This window comes from Pseudoliparis swirei, chromosome 20, assembly GCF_029220125.1.
Source record: "Pseudoliparis swirei isolate HS2019 ecotype Mariana Trench chromosome 20, NWPU_hadal_v1, whole genome shotgun sequence".
Classification (NCBI taxonomy): Eukaryota; Metazoa; Chordata; class Actinopteri; order Perciformes; family Liparidae; genus Pseudoliparis; species Pseudoliparis swirei.
Genome location: NC_079407.1, coordinates 25747667 through 25754272, shown reverse-complemented (window position 1 = coordinate 25754272; position 6606 = coordinate 25747667). Strand labels below are relative to the sequence as shown.

Here is a 6606-nt window from a genome sequence, read left to right as displayed (position 1 = left end):
GAACGGAGGGGAGGGGGTGGAGCCACGAGTTTTCTCTTTGATCCTTCAATAAGACGCACATGTTGCGGTGCCTCGTGCACACGCATCGGGTCCCAAATCCCCAAAACGCTGGAGTTTAAAATCGTTGACATTTCATATCTCAAAAGAATGTTTCCCGCGAGAGTCCGACAGGCCTCGCGGGGTATTGATCGAGGTTGTGACGTCACGGACCGATCAAAACCCAGACGGGTAACCCCAAACATGAAAAGATGCTCATTTGTACTGGACACATGATCGATGATATAACTGATTGATGTTGCACATGTCTTCTCTCCATCCTCCTCTCTCTCTTCTCTCTGAACCGCTTCCTGAATCATCCCCACTTTAAAGTCACATGCTCTAAATATTGTGGTTTCGTCTTTAGGCGTCTTGAACCCCCCAGCCTCCTCCTCTCTCTCCTCCTGGTGTCACAGCACACCAACACATTCCCCGCTGTACTCACACCCAGGTGATTCAATCTGTTTTGTATCCGTGTGTGTGTGTGTGTGTGTGTTGGCGCTGTGGATAGAAGAACATAGTAGGTTTCTTCCCTGCTTGTTTTGTAGTGTAGATAGAGGTCGGCTCTATCCTCTCTTCCCCCTTTCCTCTCGCTCCACGTTGGAGCCGACGATATACAAAGTCCATGCCATTTAAAAAAATCTAAAAACCTCAAATCCTGAAGATAAGAGGCTCATTTCCACGGACAAAACTGAATCAAGATAGAGGATTCCTGTCCCCCCCCGGCGACATTCATCCCCAGTCTTTGGAGGAGATCTCCACCATCTCTTCTTTTTTCCCCGTCCTGCAGCACGGTGGAAGCATCTGGAAGTGTTTTCTTAAGGGGAGTGGACGCTCGCTTTGAACACGCACCACTATCATCTATACACACACACAAGAATGTTAATTATCATACATACACATGCTTCCACACTCATAACTCATCTAATATTTAAATCTTAAATCTTTTTGCTTCCCCACACACACAAATATTTAAATCTTAAAGTACTAAAAATAACGAAAAGGCAGACTGCAATGAGTGCTGCGTTAGATTTATGATTACAAAAAAATGTGACCTGCAAAACATTATCCAGCTAAAACAAAAATCCCTACCCTAAAAATAAAAAAAGTCATTCAGGATCCTGTTCGGGGTATTTTTGCTTTGTCAGCTGTTCTGATTCTGATATTTTAACGACATCTTAATTCGTGGATGCTCACTTTAAACATTGTCATCTTTATGCATCAACACGCATACACACACGTGCAAGAATGTTAATTATTATCACACACACACATCTGCACTCATAATATAACAATTTTAAGTACAAAACGGCCGAATGCAACAACTCCTCCAGTCGATGGGTGAGGATGCTGTGGAATTTCTAATAAAAGATAACCATAAAATAACATAAATGATGGTATTGGGAACTCAAAAATATTATAAACAAAAATTCCTACTCCTTCACAATCGTGTTTTGTGGTATTTTTGCGTCATCGCTCGTGTGCATCGTAAGATTACATAACGTCCGATGCTTTTTTCCGCTGTTCCCGATTCTGACATTTTAACGACGTCTTAATTCGCTCTCCGCCTCGCCGCTGTCGCTCTCGTCTTTCACGCTGTCTGCACTTCGTGTAAACTCTCTCCGACTTCGCTCCCAGAAGCACGAAAGATAAGATCGAGGCGTCTCGGCCGCCGGCCCGGACGACCGTCCATCGGTCTGAGCCGAGAGCCGCTTGTAAACGACATCGCTCCCAGAGATCGAGTCTCTGGCTTCCTCACACGAGGGTTTCACTGACAGAGCGACAGAGCGACAGAGCCTGTTGGGCATTCATCCCTGGGTCGGCCCAACAGGCTGGTTTGCAAGGACCTCGGTGGTGGCCATGAGAACTGGGCTGAGATTGTTTATAGCGGGTAGCGGGGGATGGGCCTTGGCAGGAGCCACTTCTATAAAGCTTCTAGAGGAATGTCTGAGGTCGCCCTCGGACCAAAACCTCTGCTGGAGCTGAAGCCGGAGCTCAGGCTGACCACGTGGGACATCTGCAGGGAGATGAAGACACCGGCAGCCAATTAGGTTGAGGGTGTGGTGAACGGGCCCAGCAGGGGGGGGGGGGAGCGAAGGAAGTTAGGGATGTTAGAGGAGAACCAAATAGGGCCATTCAGAAAAGCCCTTTTAAAGTTTAGCCGTTTACCTAAATAAGACAAAGTCCTGTTAGCAACAGTCTACGAGACAAACGTGATCATGTGTGTTTCCTAACGTGATTATGTGTGTTTCTTAACGTGATCATGTGCGTTTTCTAACGTGATTATGTGCGTTTCTTAACTTGATTATGTGCGTTTCCTAACGTGATTATGTGCGTTTCTTAACTTGATTATGTGCGTTTCCTAACGTGATTATGTGCGTTTCCTAACGTGATTATGTGCGTTTCTTAACTTGATTATGTGCGTTTCCTAACGTGATTATGTGCGTTTCCTAACGTGATTATGTGCGTTTCCTAACGTGATTATGTGCGTTTCCTAACGTGATTATGTGCGTTTCTTAACTTGATTATGTGCGTTTCCTAACGTGATTATGTGCGTTTCCTAACGTGATTATGTGCGTTTCCTAACGTGATTATGTGCGTTTCCTAACGTGATTATGTGCGTTTCCTAACGTGATTATGTGCGTTTCCTAACGTGATTATGTGCGTTTCCTGACGTGATTATGTGCTTTCAAAGCATACATTATGTACCGTGTAAATTAAAATATGAATATAACAAATTTCCATGACTTTTCTAAAACTGTTGGGATTTTTTTTTTTTTCAATTACTTTTCCAGGCCTGGAAATAACCATTTTAAAATTCCAAGACTTTTCTTTCAAACAAAATACTGAACACGCACGTCCCTCTTTGAGTGCTCGTCTTCCAACGCCTCTTCATTGTTGTCCTGCTGCCTCGTATTCAGAGGCGTGTCGCGTGCCTGCTCTCTAACCCGATTGTTTGCCCTCGCATCAAACTGTAAATACCCAGAAGGCCCCGCCTGTCATAAGCCACGCCCACAGGCCAAAACCCACCGCTCCGCAGCCGTCAACCACTGAATGTCACTACATGCTCAGAGAGTAAAGGCGCCCACGCGTTACACCCAGCGGAGAGTCGTACACGACGAGTCGCACAGTTGAATGGCGCCATTGTTGGTGGTTGGATCCATTGGAGATGATGTCATGGATGATTGGAGTCCTGCGCGGGAGTAGAACGTTAACGTGTGATACGGCATGTTTGGTTAGCGCTCACGTGACTAGCGAAGAGATGCAGGTTGCGGTGAGATTGTGTCGTCATCTCGGACACGATGCGTTGAGCCATGAGGTGAATGTCTTCACTACCATTCAAAAGATTGGGGTCACTTAGAACATGTCCTTATATAGAGACGCACTTTTTTTTCTATGAAGATGACATTCAATTAATCATAAATACACTTTATACATTGTTTACGTAGTAAATGACTATTCTCTGGTGTTTAATGAAGTCTCTACAGAGGTGTGTAGAGGCCCATCTCCAGTGTTCTAGTGGTACATTGTGTTATCGCCTTAGAAGACTAACGGAGGGGTAGAAAACCCTCGAAAACCCTTTTTACCTGAGCGCAGCTGAAAACAGTTATGCTGGTGAGAGAAGCTATAAAACTGGCCTTCCTTTGAGCCACAAGTTTGAAGAACTAAATTACTATTTCAAATAAAAATCATTATTTATAACCTTGTCAATGTCTTGACTATATTTTATATTTATTTTGCAATTCATTTGATAAATAAAAGTGTGAGTTTTCATGGAAAACACACACTTGTCTGGGTGACCCCAAACTTTTAAACAGTCGTGGATATGCATCAACTAAAAACCATGGACGTAATCAACTGGTCCTTAAACGCAATTGACACCATCTTCTCGACGAGAAGCTCGGGTTCGGGGGAACCTGCCTGTCCTGCGGGACGAATGTTGCTGGATACACGATGGACGCGTGGCATGGCGGGTCTTGTGCCTAGCACCACTCTCCGTGGAGGACGTAGAAGACATCTACCTATTCGGAACTTTGATTACAGGATTTCTGCTGTTTGGACTTGGCGCTGCCCTGGTTTATCGGAAAATTAAGGAAACGGTGACAGCCGTTAAAAGCCCCCTAAGGCTGCCCGACATGATTGACGTTGGGCAGAGTTGTTGGCACTCAGACTTTGGCATTAAACCGTCAGAATGACAACATCGTGGAGAAGCTGACGGCTCTGCAAATGAAATTGGATCGATTTGAAATCCTATTGGCAAACGGGAGGAACGTGGAAGAATAGTTGGTGCGCAAAACTGAATTGCAGCTACTGGAAGACCAAACAATCCCAATCTTATCTACTGCCCTCTACCAGGACGGGCCCAAGGCCGTGACTGGAATAACAACTCTCCAAGATCACTGAAGCGAGACTCTCTCATTCCCATTCCTTCCCCTATCCACAGACACCTGTGGTTGTTTTCTCCCAGGCCCTTCAAGGCCATCTCCATGGCAACGACCATCTTGTGGCCTGAGAACTTTGTCTGTTGTGGACTGGGGAGGACGATACACCGGCCATTCACACACGAACTTAACAAACTGAAATGCACTCACTACCCCCCCCCCCCTCCCACGCCTTCGCCTGCTTTGCCCCCCCAGGGTGACAGGACGGGTCTCGTCCGCGCCGTGACGGCGATGGACCGGCTGGCTGCTTGTCGGTGCTGGTTACCTTCTGCCCCAATGACGGGCTATCGCCCAATCTTTGATTTACCTCCCCCCCTTCCTACTCGTTGCAAGTCATGTCTAAGATGTATGTGCTTATGTGCAATGGTGTTTTTTGTTTCTCCTGCTCCCACACTGTACCCCTCTAGGGGCATAGTTGGGGGGTGGCTTTTTCTTTTTCTCGCCTCTCTTCCCTCATGTTATGCTGTCATCTTTTATCCACCCTTCCTAGATGGCGCCGCGGACGGCGCCTCGGTGTCTTGGTGCGCGATTCTTGCACCTTCCGCCAAAAAAAGTTCCTCGTTTGTTTGTGTTTTTTTAATATGAACATTCTTTGGCAATAAACCTGTTTCTGATTCTGATTCTGATTTCTGAACTCATCCTGCATGTTGGCCAACACACACACACACACACACACCAGGGTGTCTACAGGAATAAACCAGTGAAATTTAAGACTTTTTAAGACTTTTTAAGACCACGTCTAAATAAAATTTAAGACCTAACTTACGATGGAAATATACATTAATCTAAATTAATTAATTCAAAGTAAACACACTGATGTCTGTTTAAAATTAACAGTATGGTGTAATGCAAAAGGATAACACAAATGTCATTGCTGTTGTAAATTATATTTATTAATACATGTTCAGAACATTTAAGTCCCATGAACAAATGCTTATAACATCAAGTAAATATATTTTAAAAATACGGGCAACATAGTTCCTTTTGAACAAAAAAATCTATAAAATAACATAAATAACAATTCCAGCTGCTTTTAAAATGCAAATTCATTTACATAATAGAATGTATGTGTGTGTGGGTGAGTGAGTGTGAGTTCTCATGTCTCTATGTGATGGATGTTTGTGCACAGGTTCATGTCTACTCCTGAGCTTTTGTGAATATACTAGGAAAACAATCCTTTTCAAACTGTATCTATTAATATAAAAACTTCCAGTTGACATTTGGTCCATTCTCCTGGGAAAAAGAAAGAAAAAAGGCAGACATTAGCCAAACAACAGTCACCACATCTCTTCATGACACCACCACTTCAGATTAATGTCAGACTGGATAAATATGAATGAAAACTATTTTTACAAATTAAGCAACGTGAGCCATCCCTTGTCCTAGTGAACACTATTTAGAGTCTAAATAGTAAACACCACTCTACTTACTACCATTCTAAAACTATTTTTAATTAGTCTAATTAATGTGTAGTGCGCCTATGCATAGCTGTTATTAACTTGACACATGAGTAAAGCTTAACTATATGAAACACATACTCATATACATGAGGATAGTTAATACATATATTTATGGCAGACTTACTTTGAGGTGCTGAAGTAGGTCCTGGGCGTGTCATGGCCCATGAGCTCCACAGGATCCTGATTGGACGTGGTCATTTCACCAATAACGCACATGAAGTCCAGCTGTCTGCTCGCGGTGGTCTGGTCCAGAGTCTCGTAGAACAGAATGAAGAACGCGCCGCAGCGTTGGTCTTGGGTGATGAGCTCTTTGTTGCACGGCACTGGATTTCCTCCGGTGACCTCCAGCGTTGTAGCGTTGACGTTGTTGCGTGCGGCGGAGCAGGAGCTAGCCCCGCGCGCTGCTGGCGGCCTTCGCTCGTCTCTGTGCTTCTTGCTCTGCTCGTGAGATTCCACCGCTGGAAAGGCTCCCGACACATAACGCAGCTTCAGAAGCATTTCACCGACCGTGACCAGAAACACTCGTTCTTTTCAAGCCGTTGTTGAACTTGCATCCTGCCATGTTTTCTAAACTAGCCGATGCTTCACGTTGTAGGGGATGGGACCGAATACGCGGGGCCCCTTTAAGAGAAGGGGCGTGGCCCCGGTGACACCAGAGACACCGCAGA

At 44.9% G+C, this 6606-nt stretch overlaps 1 long non-coding RNA gene across 1 annotated transcript; it reads right to left on the bottom strand.

Annotated features, from left to right (window-relative positions):
- Positions 1-5349: 5349 nt before the first annotated feature.
- On the bottom strand, positions 5350-6241 carry LOC130210539 (uncharacterized). Its single transcript, XR_008834828.1, has 2 exons — positions 6063-6241; positions 5350-5711 (listed from the first exon to the last, which is right to left on the bottom strand). It is a non-coding gene; the product is annotated as an uncharacterized LOC130210539 (long non-coding RNA).
- Positions 6242-6606: the final 365 nt, after the last annotated feature.